This window comes from Tamandua tetradactyla, chromosome 1 (genome assembly GCF_023851605.1).
Source record: "Tamandua tetradactyla isolate mTamTet1 chromosome 1, mTamTet1.pri, whole genome shotgun sequence".
Taxonomy (NCBI): Eukaryota; Metazoa; Chordata; class Mammalia; order Pilosa; family Myrmecophagidae; genus Tamandua; species Tamandua tetradactyla.
The window spans coordinates 44,000,840-44,016,748 of NC_135327.1; the positions used below are offsets into that span (position 1 = coordinate 44,000,840).

At 40.2% G+C, this 15,909-nt stretch overlaps 2 long non-coding RNA genes across 2 annotated transcripts in view; one reads left to right on the forward strand and one right to left on the reverse strand.

The window, feature by feature from the left end:
- The first annotated feature begins 4,590 nt into the window (after positions 1-4,590).
- On the forward strand, positions 4,591-6,991 carry LOC143684233 (uncharacterized). The gene is made up of 3 exons (XR_013175928.1): positions 4,591-4,647; positions 5,189-5,296; positions 6,646-6,991. It is a non-coding gene; the product is annotated as an uncharacterized LOC143684233 (long non-coding RNA).
- An 837-nt stretch (positions 6,992-7,828) lies between these two features.
- The window catches only part of LOC143684237 (uncharacterized), a 28,853-nt gene continuing 20,772 nt past the window's right edge, over positions 7,829-15,909 (reverse strand). Inside the window, exon 5 of the long non-coding RNA XR_013175931.1 lies at positions 7,829-8,003. This is a non-coding gene — a long non-coding RNA (uncharacterized LOC143684237). The remainder of the gene's footprint in view (positions 8,004-15,909) is intronic.

The following is a 15,909-nucleotide window of genomic DNA, read 5'->3' on the forward strand; positions in this document are numbered from 1 at the left end:
AGCAGAAAAAAAAAAATGACTGCCTGCTCACTGAAGTAAGTAAAAGTCCCTAATTCCTATGGGCATATTGGGGTGAAGAATTTTTCAGGCCATATAAGGACTGGGTATCACCAGTTTTCTAAACACCCAGAGCTAACCTCTCTCTGCAGCTCTACTCTCTTGGGGCTGGTTAGGAGTGACTGGGGGAAAGCTATTCTTATCACCTTTATATGGGCATCCAGAGACTTAGTGCAATTTTTAGCTTTAATTGCTTCAGAAGTGTAAGTGCTGCAAACTGAGAATGAGCAGCATTTGAAAATTTAATTATTTAAAATCTAATGATAGCAATTTATTTAACATTTTAAGATAGTAGTATGATCTTATTCAATTCAGCATAACCACACTTCTGTGTGAATTTTTGAATGTTGCCAGCTTTGATCAGCTGCTATTTAGTGACCATCCCCCAAAATTAAGGTGTGGACGTATACATGACTGTTTTGAGATAACCCACACAAGAAACAGTCTAATAGAGATGGATCAGGTAATGACACTGCCAAGTAAGAGAACCCTACTACCAACCCAGTGGTCTAATACAGCACTACCCAGAAACTGTTGTACACACAAAAGTAAATTTAAAATGTATTATTCAAAATTTATGAAACTAACCGTAAAATACATTTAAATGATAGAACTTTCAAATGATGGTTTTTATAATTATGTAGCATTTATGAAAGTTTATTAAAGTTTAAATCTGCACCAAGACTTTTGGAGACCCCATGTGATTCAGAGGGATGACAGCATTTTCACACATTAACTCATTTAATGTACACAGTGGACTGTGAGGTCAACATTATTGTTCCCACTTTACAAACCAGTGAACTGGGTCTCTAGATATGTACCGCCACACAGTAGCCACTAGCCCTGTGTGCAGCTATTGAGCACTGGAAATGTGCAAGTCCAAATTGAATCGTACTGTAAGTACAATTTTTTTGTACCAAAAAAAGAGTGCAAAATGTGTCATTAATAATTTTTTAATATTGATTATACATGAAATAAATGCTTAGAATCAGGTTACATATTGTTTGAAAATTATTTTTACCATTTTTACTTTCTAACATCACTAAAAGAAAATCTGAAGTTACGTATGTGGCTTAAATTATATTTCACTGGACAGCACTGCTGGACACCAATGCATCAATACTGGCTAGCCGCCACTGTAAGCTTGTCCTATGTCCTATTTCACAAGGAGGGATTAACTCAATTTTTATGTTGCCCTTTTGAGGGCATTTAAACTTTCTAGGAGACATTTAAAGACTACAAAGTTTAACCTAATGGGATGTGTTTTTAATGATTGACGTTCACAGCCATTTGGGGTGTGTAGTGACTTCCCCCACTAAGAAGCAATGACAGCCCTGAAAGAGAAGTGAAAGGGCATCAGAAAGATGGTCCTGCATGGAAGTCATTGTCCTGCATTGAAGCTTTCAGGAGCAGTGGTTGCCAGCAGCTTCTATTCCTCTGTTGAAACTGCGAAGTGAAGCCGGTACACAGAGCCATCAACAGGGAACAGCAGAAAAAGATAACAAACTGTTACCAGCCTCCTTCTTTAAGGCAAAAGAAAAGACCCAGGTTAGTTTGCAAATTTCTTTCCTCAGCTCCATCATGCTTTCTTGACTGTACATGAGAAGAGCTGATAACTACCGAGAGATCCATGATAGGATTCTATCTGAGAGATAAGATTTTCCTCACTAAGAACAGTGTTTAAAGATGCTTTGCTCCTCGTGCTTCCTCCTTAGCAGGCTTTATCAGGGATCTGCACAGTCAAAGAGACATCTACCTGATGTCCCTAAGCCTTCGCTTCATCACCTGCAAAGCGCAAGATAATATCATCCATTTTCCAGGATTATTGCTGAATGGAGACTACCGTTAGGAAAGTAATCAGCATCAGGTATACCAGTTAGCCTTTGCAGCATAACAAATGATTCCAAACATTAATGGCTTAGACTAAAATTTTATTATTTCCCCAAATTCTGTCTATGGGTGACGTCATGGTTTTCCTGCTCTGTGCTAGTCTTGCCCAGGCCCATTGGTGCAGCTGCATTCAGCCTGAGGACTGGCAGGGCCTCTCTCTCCATGTGATCTCAAAAGGACTAGCCTGGGCTTCCTCATATGGTGGTAGCAGTATTCCCAGAGGGTAAGCCCCAATGTACAAGCACTTACTAAGTATCTACCATAGTCCCATTTGCTGGTATCCCATTGGTGAAAGCAAGTCACACGGCCAATTCCAGGATCACTGTGCAAAGCAGATACCCAGGGTGTGGATAGCAGAAGGCATGCGTATTGGGGGCCATTTATTATAACAAGCTGTTACTCCAGGCCACCATTCATTGAGTCCTGGCTACAGACCAGGCACCAAACTAAACATGTCACATATATTATATCATTTAACCTATCATCAAACTAAGTGAAGTAGGTATTTTCACCCACACTTTACAGGTGATGAAACAGAAGCTCATAAGATTAAGCAACATGCTCAAGATCCTACAACTAATAAATAGGAAAGCCAAGATCCCTACATTGACAGGCTCCCTCTGAAGTCTGTGTTCTAAAATCACAAACTACGCTTCTTACTAAATAGGAGGTGGAGAAGGAAAGAAGGGAGGAACAGAGGGAGAAAGGAACATTCTACCATGTGCAGCATAACCTTTAAATTACATATAACCATAAGCTAATAGCTCAGAAGCCTTAAAAAACAAGCAAAGAACTAAAGGAATTAGCACCCCAGCTTGAATAAATTCAATACACCTTGCCTTTGCAAGGGTTATGCTTCTTACCATGGGGAATCAAAGGATCAGAAGTCAGACCAATGAGTCTGGAGTGGCCCCTTATCACACTCCTTCCTCCAGCCCTGAAGTGGTTGGAAGCCTGTAAGTATGAAACCCACTGAGAATTTGGTAATACTCGATTTCCCTTTTCACTCAACTCCATGTTTATTTTTAAATCCCACACATGGAGAAGCAAAGATATTAGACAAATTACATATTCCAACCAGCAGATAAAGTCAGCGAAAGAGATTGCAGACAAGCTCAAACAGAATGAGGATGCTGTTATCGTTCGTAGAAGATGGGATACAGCTCAGAAAATGAGCGTCTCCATAGAGAAGTAGAAACCCTCTCCTTAGATAAAAATCTCACTAATAATTCTTTTCTCAAACAGGGGGAGAAAAGGAAAAGGTTCCTTGAGATGGGAACTGCAGCAGCAGATAACAGCCATCCCCAACCGTAGGCTGGAGGAGCTGGTGGAAAGGCACTAAGGTTACATGAGAAAATGGATCATTAATATTCATAGTGGCATCTGGTGCTATGTTGCCAGGAGACAGTAATGAGAACAGAGGATCTTCCAGGTCTAATGGCACTGCGGCTGCCACATCAATCCCGCCGTCCCCAGAAATGAGATCTCTATCGTTTGCAAACAGGGAAGCGTTGGTGGCTTGGCTGTCATTCTGGAAGGTCACCAAAAAGTATGCAGATGAACTGTCCATATTTCTTGGGCTGACACCCCCACATCCCTGCACAGCCTTGCCTTTTTAAGGACTCTGTCTGACAAACCAGCTTGTAAAGGTAGAGGGAACCAGGCATTTGCTCTCGATCTTTGGAAAACTTTGCCAAGCTATGGCTTCTTGGGTTTGGTTTCCCACCAAATATCTGTTATGTTGTGCCCCCTTGGAGGCACTTAGCCCTGTCAGTCCTGTGCTCCTACGGCTTGTATAATGTCTTCTCTTCTGTCCTCAGTTGCAGGCTTCTGAAGAGAATCAACCACTCAAAAGTAATCACATATATGTGGGACATGACTCCCAGGGGTATAAACCTCCCTGGCAACATGGGACAGAATTCCTAGAATGAGCTGGGACTCAGCATCAAGGGATTGAGAAAACCTTCTTGACTGAAAGGAGAAAGAGAGAAATGAGACAAAATAAAAGAAATCTGTCAGTGGCTGAGAGATTTCTGAGTCGAGAGGTTATCCTGGATGTTATTCTTATACATTATATAGATATCCCTTTTTAGTTTAAGGTGTATTAGAGAGGCTGGAGGGAAATGCCTGAAACTGTAGAGCTGTGTTCCAGTAGCCATGTTTCTTAAAGATGATTGTATAATGATATAGCTTTCACAGTGTGACTATATGATTGTGAAAACCTTGTTTGTGTCTGATGCTCCTTTTATCTATGATAGGGATAGATGGATTAAAAATAAATAAATAATAGGGTGAATAAATGTTAAAACAAATTGAGTAGATTGAAATACTAGTGATCAATGAAAGGGAGTGGTAGGGGATATAGAAAAAAATACAGGGAACAAAGATTAATATATATTGGATAGATGGAAATACTAGTGGTCAATGAGAGGGAAGAGTAAGGAGTATGATATGTATGAGTTTTTTCTTTTTTCTTTTTATTTCTTTTTCTGGAGTGATGCAAATGTTCTAAAAAATAATCATGGTGATGAATACACAACTATGTTATGACATCATAAGCCATTGATTGTACACCATGTATGGAATGTCTGTATGTTAAGAATGTTTGTGTTGCATGTTGTTTATCAATAAAAATATATATTAAAAAAAAGTAATCGCAACCCCTTGTTCCCTCAGTGTGGGGTCTCCCAGGATCAGACGGTGAGAAAAAGATTCAACTTAAAGCATTCATTTCTTCTCATTGGCAAATGGGGTTCTTAGAGTGAGAGAAGTTCCAAGATCTTTTTTTTTTTTTTGTCTCTGCTCCCTCCTTGTTTCCCACCTGAGGCCAGAACTTTTCCCTACTCTCATTAAGAGGCTGAGAAGGTATAAAACTCTTTGCATTTGCATCACAATTTCCCACTTTCTTAGCACTTTTAAATATACTCTCTCATGTTATCCTCACCGCAACTTGGTGGGTTAACTCATTCAAAAAACAATTTATACAGTACCGGCTATGTGCCAGGATGAGGATACAACAGTGACTAAAAGTAGACAAGGTTATTTCACTTTCCCAGTCACTATGACTAACAACGCACAATGGGTTGCCTTAAATAACAGGAACTTGGTGGCACACAGTTTTGGAGGCTAGAAGGCTTGCTAGCTCCCAGCACTGGTAGCCTGCTGGCTAGCTGGCAGTCCTGGGGGTTCTTTGACTTTCCTGTTGTGTGGTGAAATCTCTCCTTTCTCTTTTGCATTTTAGCTGATTTCTGGTTTCCAGCTCCTCCCTGAGGCTCCCTCCCTCTTTGCTTGAATTGCTTCTGCGTACAAAGTCCTCCTGCAATCTGGATTAAGGCCCAACCATATTCAGGTGAGCCACATTTTAACTAAAATAACATTCTCAAGAGATCTTAATTACAATGGGTTCACACCCAAAAGAAAGCAGATCATGATTAAGAACATATGTAGATTGAGGAACATAATTCAACCTACTCCAAAGCCCATGCACTCAAGGAATTAAATTCTAGTGGGTGAGACAGACAATGAATAAATACATAGATAAATTCATTCATGCATGCACACATTCAACAAATAGCTATGCTCGCCTGTTCTGTGCCAGGCTTCCTCCTTGGTACTGAGGATACACCTTGGAATGAGGCAAAAAATCCTGCCCTTTCGAAGATCACTTCTTAGTAGGGAACAATAAAAAAAATCTATGACAGATTGAAATAAACCCAATATACCAAAGTAAGAGGAGAGAGAATGGTTGGGGAAAGGTTGTGCTATCTTATAATGGTCAGGGAAGCCCCATCGGGGGGATGACATTTAAGCAAAGGCGTGAAGAAATTGTGCAAATGTTGTGCTGCAACTTACTAAGACTGAGGATGCACATCTCTTTCCAGCTTTCAGTGACATCACAGTGGCAGCTTGAAGTTAGCCATGGCTGGAGAATTTGCATGCCAAAAATTCTGTTAATCATCAAATGTTACGAATCAGATATTTGGTTATTAAGCATTTACTAACAACCACTGCAAGCAAATTGCTATAGAAAAATTCTTATCAGTAACAGTAACACCCAATATAATATGAAGGCTCTGGGATTGGCTGTGTGCTTTGTTTGCTGGAGAAATATAGACAGGACCAATGTGTCTAGACTGGCAGTTCACAAAGTGTAACCCCAAGGCCAGTAGCAGCATCAGGGAAATTTTTAGAACTGCACATTCTCAGGCCTTATCCCAGATTTACTGAATCAGAAATTCTGGGGATGGACCCAGAAATATGTTTTAACCAGCCCTCCAGGTAATTCTGAGAGTTTGAGAGTTTGAGAACCTCTGCTCCAGATGGAGCACAGTTATGAAGTAGGAGGATGGTAGAAGGGAAGGTTGGAGAAGTACCTGGGGCTGACTGCATAGGGTCTTACAGGAGAGGGACTCCAGCTTTTACTCTGAGGGAAGTGGAAAGCCAATGGGTGGTTCAAGTGGAGGCGTGACGTTAACTGACATATTTGCAAAGGATCATTTTCCAACTAGACTCCTAAAGCCCAAGGGCCAAATCCACCCACAGCCTGTTTTGGTACAGCCCGTTTCTGTACAGCCCTCAGCCAAGAAATGGTTTATATACTTTTAAATACACAGACACACAAACACATACAAAGAATATCTGACAGAGTCTGTGTGTGGTCCCCAAAGCCTAAAACATTTATTATCTGTCTTTTTACAGGAAAATCTGTGAGCCTCTGCTCTGGAATAGCACGTGACTTTTGATGTGATGCACTAAGAAGGACACAACATCACTTTTCCAGTATTCTTACCAAAATGCTGTAGCTAAATTAGGTCATGTAAACATCAGACAAACGCAAACTGCGGGTTACTTGGTCAAACAAGTAGCATGAACACTTCAAAAATGTCAAGACCACAAAAGACAAAGATCGGGGAATGGTCCCAGAATGAGAGTCCTAAGACAAGAGAACAAAATGGAACATGTGATCTTGTTATTGGTAGAACAACCCAGTCATTAGTGGAAGAATGGGTGAAATTTGAATGAAGTCTGTAGATCACTTAATAGTATTATTACAATGTTAATTTCCTGGTATTAACATGATCTGTGACATATTAAAGTATTAACACTTGGAAAACCTGGGTGAAGGGTATTGGAAATTCTTTGTGTTATTGTTGCAACTTTTTTGAAAATCATAAACTTTTTCTAAATAAAAATTTAAAAATAAAAATGATAAAAACTAACAAAACAAGGATTATAGGCTGCTCTTGAGAGAGCAGAGTATAGGGGTGCACTATAGTGTTTTGGATTCTGATCGGCATTGGAGAGGATAAGTAACGGATATGATTGGGAGATGATCTGACATTAAAGCTGGTGTAACTTGCTGACTGTACTAAAATGCTGTCATTTATAAAGAAGAGTCCCCCAACTCAAATGGGCTTAAATAAAAAAAAGAATGTTTCGACTCCCAGAAAAGTCAAATCCATGGCTGGATTCAGGAACTCAAATAACATCATCATGGCTCATCTCTTTCTTCATTGCTCATTTCTGCTTTCCTCTACAATGGACATAATTCTCAGGTCAGCATAGCATTTTCAGACTTAACATCCTTCTGTTGGTTCTTAGCGAGAGAGGCTTCTCTTTTCCAATTGGTCTACAAGGAGTCCCAGAATCAAGTAATTGGGCTTGCCTTGGTCACATTCCCACTCCTAGAGCACCTTTTTTGCGAGATCCATGGAACACACTCATCAACCAGTTGGGGTCATTTCTAAAGCCAGAACAGATGGCATCATTGTCATGAAACTCCTGGACCCAGAGTTGGGGAGGGCAATGTCCCAAAAGAAAAAATCCGTTACCTGGAGGGGTAAGGATGATGGCAGATAAAATTAACCACAGCCCCAGAAGGGAATGTAGTCAGACAAGTGTTTTATTATTTTTCAACTGAGTCAAGATGACTTGCTTAGAATCAGAATGATGAACAATTCTATAAACAGGTGTTCTACAAACCACGTCTCAAAATTCTTTTCATTTCCCCACAGTCATTCTTGGAGGTTTCTTCTTTGATGGGTCTATGTCAATTCCTGCAAAGAGAATTTTTAACAGTCATCATTGGAAAATTAGGATGTAATTGCATTTTCTTTGCTTACCAAATTCTCTCCAAACTATTAGGAAAAACAGACACCAAACAAACGTAAAATCTTAAAACTCTCAAATCGTGAAATCTTAACCCTTCCTTCTTCTGCAAAACTTTACCCCACTTTCTGTACTTGCCTGTGATTCATTTTCCCCACTCACCATCCATTATCTTGACATTCAATTACCAGTAAAGTAAAATGGGGGAGCCAAATCGATGTCCTCCAGGGGATCAGAACTCTTCAGAGCTCCCTGCAGCCCAGTGGGCTAATCAATCTTTGAGGCTACACAACCCAAGGGGTAGTCTGAGGAATGAAGAGTCTGAGGCTAGGACAATAGTGCTATGAAGGGGATATGGTGGGAGAGAATTAGCACACTCCCCCCACCCCAGAAGCTTCCTTGGCTTTAATATATATATCAATTCACAGGGCCAGTGAGAGGAGAGAGGATGGGAGAAGAGTAGAAACTGAAGGAAGAGAGAATGGGAAGGGAGGGGAGAGGATAGGTTGTTGAGTTGCTCAGGTAGGGGCTCTCTACAAGGTATCTGCCCCTGGTCTGGACAACATAGGTCTTTAGTTTGGACTATGTCTTTGAATGTCCAGGACTTCTTACTTTTCTGATTGGTGGGATGACATGCAAACCCACCCCATCAAGGAAAGATTAGTGTATATATCAGAATAACATCAGTTAATTAATTTGCAGTAAAGGTAGTGAGTTTTCAGTATTCAAAGTACTGAAGTTCTCCAATGGGGTGAAGGCACTCCGTTTTTAGGTTTGAAGTTGGGAAGCCAAAGTAATCATTACAAGTTGGCTTACATGGGTTGGGGGAAGACAAAGCATTGGAACAAAGGGAGATGGAAAGTCTCCTGCATATGGCTGAGACTAGCAAATTTATTCTGTCACAGAAGGTTCCTTTCGAGGGGCAGAAGAGGAACCAGCTAAGGTAGGCATCTTTCTCTCCTTTATAATTCAAGTGGTACCTGGAAGAATCTCTACTCTCACTTTCTGTTTGCATTATTATAGCCTCAAACAGCCCCTAGTCCTGTACCACCCTCTGCAAATCTATGCAGGCAAAGCTCGGTCATTCTTGTCAGCCCCAAGGAGTAGGAAGGAGGGGACTCTCCTGGTCAGTGATTTATGTAGGACTCTGGGGCAAAATCCTGGCTAATAATAAAATGTGAGAGAAGTTTGAGGGGTCTCTTGGGAAGGTCTTCTACTGACAAAAGGAGAAAATAGCCTCATTTGTTTCCATTGAATAGTTTCCTACATGCAAACAATGCATGGAACCATGCAACCTTTTGAGAATAATAAAGGATCTATCCTGAACAAGTGTTGAGGCCTGGGTCATAAAAAAATGGTGGAATCTGCTCCCTGACATTGCTGAACCAGTGAACTAATTAACCCTGGTGCCACCCTCCTGTAATACTTCTTATAAGACATAACCTCCATTTTGAGCTGAGTTTCTGTTCCTTACAGCTGGAAGCCCCCTAAACTTATAAATACAGATAATGTGTTCTCATACTACAATCAGTTGATCTGTCTATCTAGGTCACTGGGGACAATTCAGTCTATAAAGTTAAAGGTAAGGCTTTCTACCCTCCTTTTTAACCTTGACATTCAGAGTTTCTGATTTCTCTTCCATTCTATACAATGAAGCCATCTCCAATCCATCCCTGTTTTTTGTTTCCTGCACTCCTAGGCCAACCTGGGTGAGTTTTCCCCTGTGATCCTTAATTCTGAGGTTTGAATTAAACATTTGAATTGAATGTCAGGATGGCCAGTTCTATGCTTCATTCCACCCTTAAAGGTCCAGCAGCTGAGCACCCCACAGATTTTTAGAAATCCTTTAGGATTACTTCTCAATAGTAACCTCTGCCCAGATCAATATATTTATTTATATCAGTAAACATTCAAATGAAGCGTGAAGCTCCAACTCCATTACTCCACAGTCTCTCCCAGCTCAGGGGACAAGACATTGGGAAGGACAAGGTTACCTCAGCCTTTAGCCTCTAACCCAGGTTGCTCCTGCCACAGAAATTTACTTTCTTCATAAAGTAGAAACCAGGATGGAATAATTCAATCAGATCGCAGCAGAAGAGACAGGGGGTGGAAGACAGGAGATTAAAGGTGGTAAGTATGCCTAACCAGGAGTGAGCCAAAGCATAAACTGAAGAGCATGTGGTAGTGTGAAGCTGTTGTCCCCCAGAAAAGACCATGTTCTTTTATTCTTTTGATTTTATTGACCTTTTGATTAGGTTATTTCAGCTGAGATGTGACCCTCCTCATTCAAGGTGAGTCTTAAGCTTCTCATTGGAGTCCTTTAAAAGAGGATAAAGGGTGCACAGAAAACCCAGAGAAGCTCACAGAAAAAGCCCCAGAGAAGCTGAGAAAGAGAGACGCTAAAAGAAAGACACATGCAGCTAGAAGTTAGAAGCAACAAAGCCTGGGACAGAAGAAACCAGCAGACTCCAGGCATGTGCCTTCCCGTGTTACAGAGGTGTCCCAGATGGCAGCAGCCTGTTTACAGAATCCAGGTACCATCCAGTTGGAGCCTGGAGTCGGGACATTTTCACAGCCTAAGAGCTGTAAATTTTAAGCTAATAAATCCCCATTGTAAAAGCAAACCCATTTCTAGTATATTGCATTCCAGCAGCTTTAACAAATCAAAACAGTATTTCAGGAAGGAACTATAATTCTCTAACACATAGCTCTCCTCACAAAGGAAGAGCAAGACAACCCCTCGCAAATACCCATGCATGCCAATACACCCATGCACACATGCCCAGAGCTAACAACCACTGCAGTGGGTAAGTATACCTGATCCTTGAGGGCACAGGCATAATTCAGGTGCATCCAGGGTAGAGTTGGTTGCTGAATCATCACATCAACTCCCAGGGAAAAAAGTCTTGTCAAGACCTGTATACCTGTTCGAGACTCATATTCCCCTGCATACTTACAAAGATAAATTTTTGCTTCTTCCAAAAGAAAGAGAAAATCCCATTGATTTCTCTGAATTGACAAGCTAAATGCTTGAGAATTAACAGCAGCTTCAGAAATGATTGCTCTAACATCAGATAACATTTTGTTATTTAGATAGCATTTTTCTCCTGAACGTCGTTTCCTTTTTTATTTAGGAAATTATATACCACACAAGTTTATGCATTAGCTGACTATGTTTCAGTGTATTCAGAACATTTGGGCTTTTAAGGATGAAGCTGGTGTACAGTTGAAAAAAATCATAAATAAGTCAATGGGAAATAACATAGTACAGTAAGATTAATAGCTATTTGAGCCAATTTAATATAATGTCTGCATTAGACTAGAGCTCTGTGAACCATTAAATGGGGGCGGGGATCGTGAGTCTTTTGAGAAGGACGTATTCGTAATGTTAATATCACTGGCCTAGCCTGTATGGAATATTTTTAACTTTCCTGCTCCATGTTGAAGTGTTTCTAACACGACAAAGGTTGACAATGGATTTTTGTTACTCAGTCTATTGAGGTAACATGGAGAAGAGTCATTTGCAAGTCAGCTTTTGATAATTTCTCAATTTATCTGAGAAGATGACAGTGGGCCACAACTGTCAACTGTCATTAAACCAAACAAGATGATTTAATGGTTTGTATGAACCTCTTTGACACTGGGATCACAGGAAACACCATACTTCAATTCAGGCTACTTTTAGTTTTACTGATTTCATAATGGACATCTAAATGTGGGTTTTCCCCACTTGTTGGTTCCTTGGACAGCTAAGTATAGAATTACCATATCTGTCCCATTTCTAGGTATATAACTTCAAAGAATTGAAAGCGGGTACTCAAACAGATATTTATACACCAATGTTCACAGAAGTATTAATTTTGACTTAAGGGATCCATTTTATGTACATACCAGGTTTTGTTTATCCATTATCTGTTGATGGACTTGTGGGTAGCTTCCATCTTTTGGCAGTTAGGGCTGGATTAGACATTCAGGAATTTACCAGAGAAAATGCCTGTGAGGTAAGGATGGGGGAGCTCCCCCAGTTCTAAGAGTTTTTTGGCAAAATTAATGGGGATCACTTAAGTCAAAATTGGCTGTGAAAGGAATCACCTGTCTCCCAAGAACGGGCCTGCCTTAACCTCCTTGCTATGCCCCGTCACTGGCCAGGAACAACTTGTGGGAAACTTGGACGTAGAACCAACACAGTGATGGTTTGCCATAGTTTGCCAATTCCCCCTCTAAATTATAAAAGCTATTTTAATATACTGTGGTCAATAGAAACAAAACAAAAAGGAATGATTTCTGGTGCAGGATGCAGGCGGCAGCTTGGAATATTTTGGACCCTGCCATGACCAAGGATGCCAAGATTCTCTTTGTGGAAGAGAATATGTAGATCTACATGAAAAGAGTAACACTTTGCTATCAGTCATTTCTACTTTAGTATGAAAGGGGTTTCTAAATGAAGATAACTTTGGTCATTGGGCCAGTTTGAATTATTATGTACCCCAGAAAAGCAATGTTTTAACCTGATCCAATCTTGTGGGGCTAGACCTATTGTTTAGGGTGGAAATTTGACAGAATTATTTCCATGGAGATGTGACACACCCAATTTGGGGTGTGGCTTTTTCGTTAGATGGAGATGTGACTCCACTCGTGCAAGGTGGGTCTTGATTAGTTTACTGGAGTCCTTTAAAAGGGGAAGCATTTTGGAGAAACCTCAGATGCAGATGTTTGGAAAACAGTTGCTTCAGAACTGACAGAGACACAAATGCTTGGAAGTTCATGGAAGGCCAACAGAAAGATAAGTTACCTAGACACAGGCAGAGCCCAGCAGACACCACCACATGTATTGCCATGAGAAGCTAAGCAAGCCAGAGACTGGAGAGACCTAAAGGAAGCCAAGAGATGAAACCCAGCCTTGGAGAAGCCAAGTGAGGAAACCCCACAGGAAATAGAGGCTGAAAACAATGGAGCCCAGGAGCAAAGGATCAGCAGATGCCAGCCAGGTGCCTTCCCAGCTGACAGAGGTGTTCCAGACAGCATCAGCCTCTCTTGAGTGAAGGTAACCTCTTGTTGGTGCTATAATTTGGACATGTCATGGCCTTACCACCTGAAACTTGTAGCTCAATAAATTCCCTTTATAAAAGCCATTCCATTTCTGCTGCATTGCATTCTGGCAGCATTAGAAAATCAATGCAGTTATGAAAGAAAGGTGGTGGCAACATTCCAGTTCAGCTCATTCCACCCCATTCCAACTTCTTAAGGCCTTATTGCTGGAGGGTGGAAAGATCAAGCTTACATTCCTCAGACTCCCTTACACCTAGGGGGGCCATGTTACTACCAAGCAGACATCTGGGAGATTTGGAAGGCTGCAGTAAGAAATAGACCATTTTCTCCTTCTGCCCCTCTTACGTTTGGCAGGGAAGGGCAGTCATGGCAGACTGTGATCCAAGGGTCTCAGGAGACAGGGAATGGGAAGCATTTTTGTCGGGATGGACCACAGCTGAGGTGATGTAATCCTAGAGCTTAGCATATGAAGGTGGCCCCCTGACCCAGATCATTGCACAGCCAGTGTTGCCCTGGAGCCAACAGTATGAGCTGTGGCTATGTGATTACAGCCCACATACATAAATACAAATATAACATTGAAAAGGCCTAGAAGGATATACATCAACCAATGATTAACTCTGGATGTGGCAATAAGGGGGAATATGAGAGTGTTTCAATTTTTGTTTATATAGCTTTGTATAGTTCAAAAGTTGTATAAAGAACACATAAGGCTTTTTGCAGTATTTTAATATTAGAAAGTTTTGAAACCATATTGTTTGGGCAAAGTTGTGGCCTTCTGTGACGCTGATCTGGGCAGTGGTTACATGCATCTCTACATATGTAAAATCCATCACACTGTAAACTTAGGATTTGTGTGACTTATTGCATGTGGTTTATTTTTTTATTTTTTTACAAATAAGTATGGCTGCTCAATCACTATATTAATATTCCTTCTAGCCTCCAGTGTTTTGGAGCACCTAGAGGGAAAAGTCTGAGATGTTGGAATGGCAGCAAGTGACAAACTCTGAGACCTGTTCTGTAGCTGCTTGTTGAAGTGTGCCTTGAAAATGATTGCTTTTTTCTTTCCTTGCTTTGTATATATATTTCACAATAAAAAAACATTTCAAAATCATAAATGAATACTGTACAGTGATTATAATGGCTAGAACCAAAATAACAAATACTAGTGAGGATGTGGATGACACTGTAATGGTGGATACATGACAAGCATTTGTCAACACTTAGAGAACTGTACAACACAAAGAGAACCATGATATAAAGTAGAAGTTATTTGCTAATATCAAATGTTAATAATAGAGGAAACCTGGGGGTGAGGATGGTGGTGGTAGAGGAGAGGAGGGTATGTGGGAACTACTGGTACTTTCTATGCAATTTCTTTAAACCTAAAATTGCTCCAAAAATAAAGTCTATTAAAAACCTTAAAATAAAGACTGCTGGTTTAGATTCTGTAACTATTTGAAAGTTTTATTTATCAAAACCCACCATAATGAGGATTTAAGGCACTTGGAGAAATCTCTTCTAGGAGGAAGATCTTTTAAGCTGGTCAAAATTAGCAAAGACAATTATTTAAAGTCTCTGGAGTTTGATCAAGTCCTTACAAACTATTGAGGACTATTTATTCAACCTAATCTATGGAATCCTGTGTGAGGCCTGGCATTTGACCTAGGGAATGTACCCTTCCCCCTTCCCATTACCCCACTCAGTAGCCAAGTGGTGGATCCCATCTTCCCTGCTCCCTTAAGTGAAAGGGCTATTCCCATAGATTCAGTAGGCAATAAAAATTAGCAGTTCCTGTTTTCCACAGCTTTGTGCTGCAGGTGTTTATTGAGTGGGTGGCCACAGTTCTTTTCCCCCACCCTTAATTCATGCCATGTAAAGAGCATCTGGGTGGGGAACTGGGTGTCAGTCCTCTATTTCTTTTTTTTTTCAGCTGGCAGAACTCCTTTACTATTTCTTTTTTTTTTATTATTAATTAAAAAAAAATTAACTAAGACAACATTTAGAAATCATTCCATTCTACATATGCAATCAGTAATTCTTAATATCATCACATAGATGTATGATCATCATTTCTTAGTACATTTGCATCGATTTAGAAAAAGAAATAGCAAGACAACAGAAAAAGAAATAAAATGATAATATAGAGAAAAAAATAAAAATAAAAAATACAAAAAATATATTAAAAAAAACTATAGCTCAGATGCAACTTCATTCAGTGTTTTAACATAATTACATTACAATTAGGTAGTATTGTGCTGTCCATTTTTGAGTTTTTGTATCCAGTCCTGTTGCACAGTCTGTATCCCTTCAGCTCCAATTACCCATTATCTTACCCTATTTCTAACTCCTGATGGTCTCTGTTACCAATGACATATTCCAAGTTTATTCTCTAATGTTGGTTCACATCAGTGGGACCATACAGTATTTGTCCTTTAGTTTTTGGCTAGACTCACTCAGCATAATGTTCTCTAGGTCCATCCATGTTATTACATGCTTCATAAGTTTATTCTGTCTTAAAGCTGCATAATATTCCATCGTATGTATATACCACAGTTTGTTTAGCTACTTGTCTGTTGATGGACATTTTGGCTGTTTCCATCTCTTTGCAATTGTAAATAATGCTGCTATAAACATTGGTGTGCAAATGTCCGTATGTGTCTTTGCCCTTAAGTCCTTTGAGTAGATTCCCGGCAATGGTATTGCTGGGTCGTATGGCAATTCTATACTCAGCTTTTTGAGGAACCGCCAAACTGCCTTCCACAGTGGTTGCACCATTTGACATTCCCATCAACAGTGGATCAT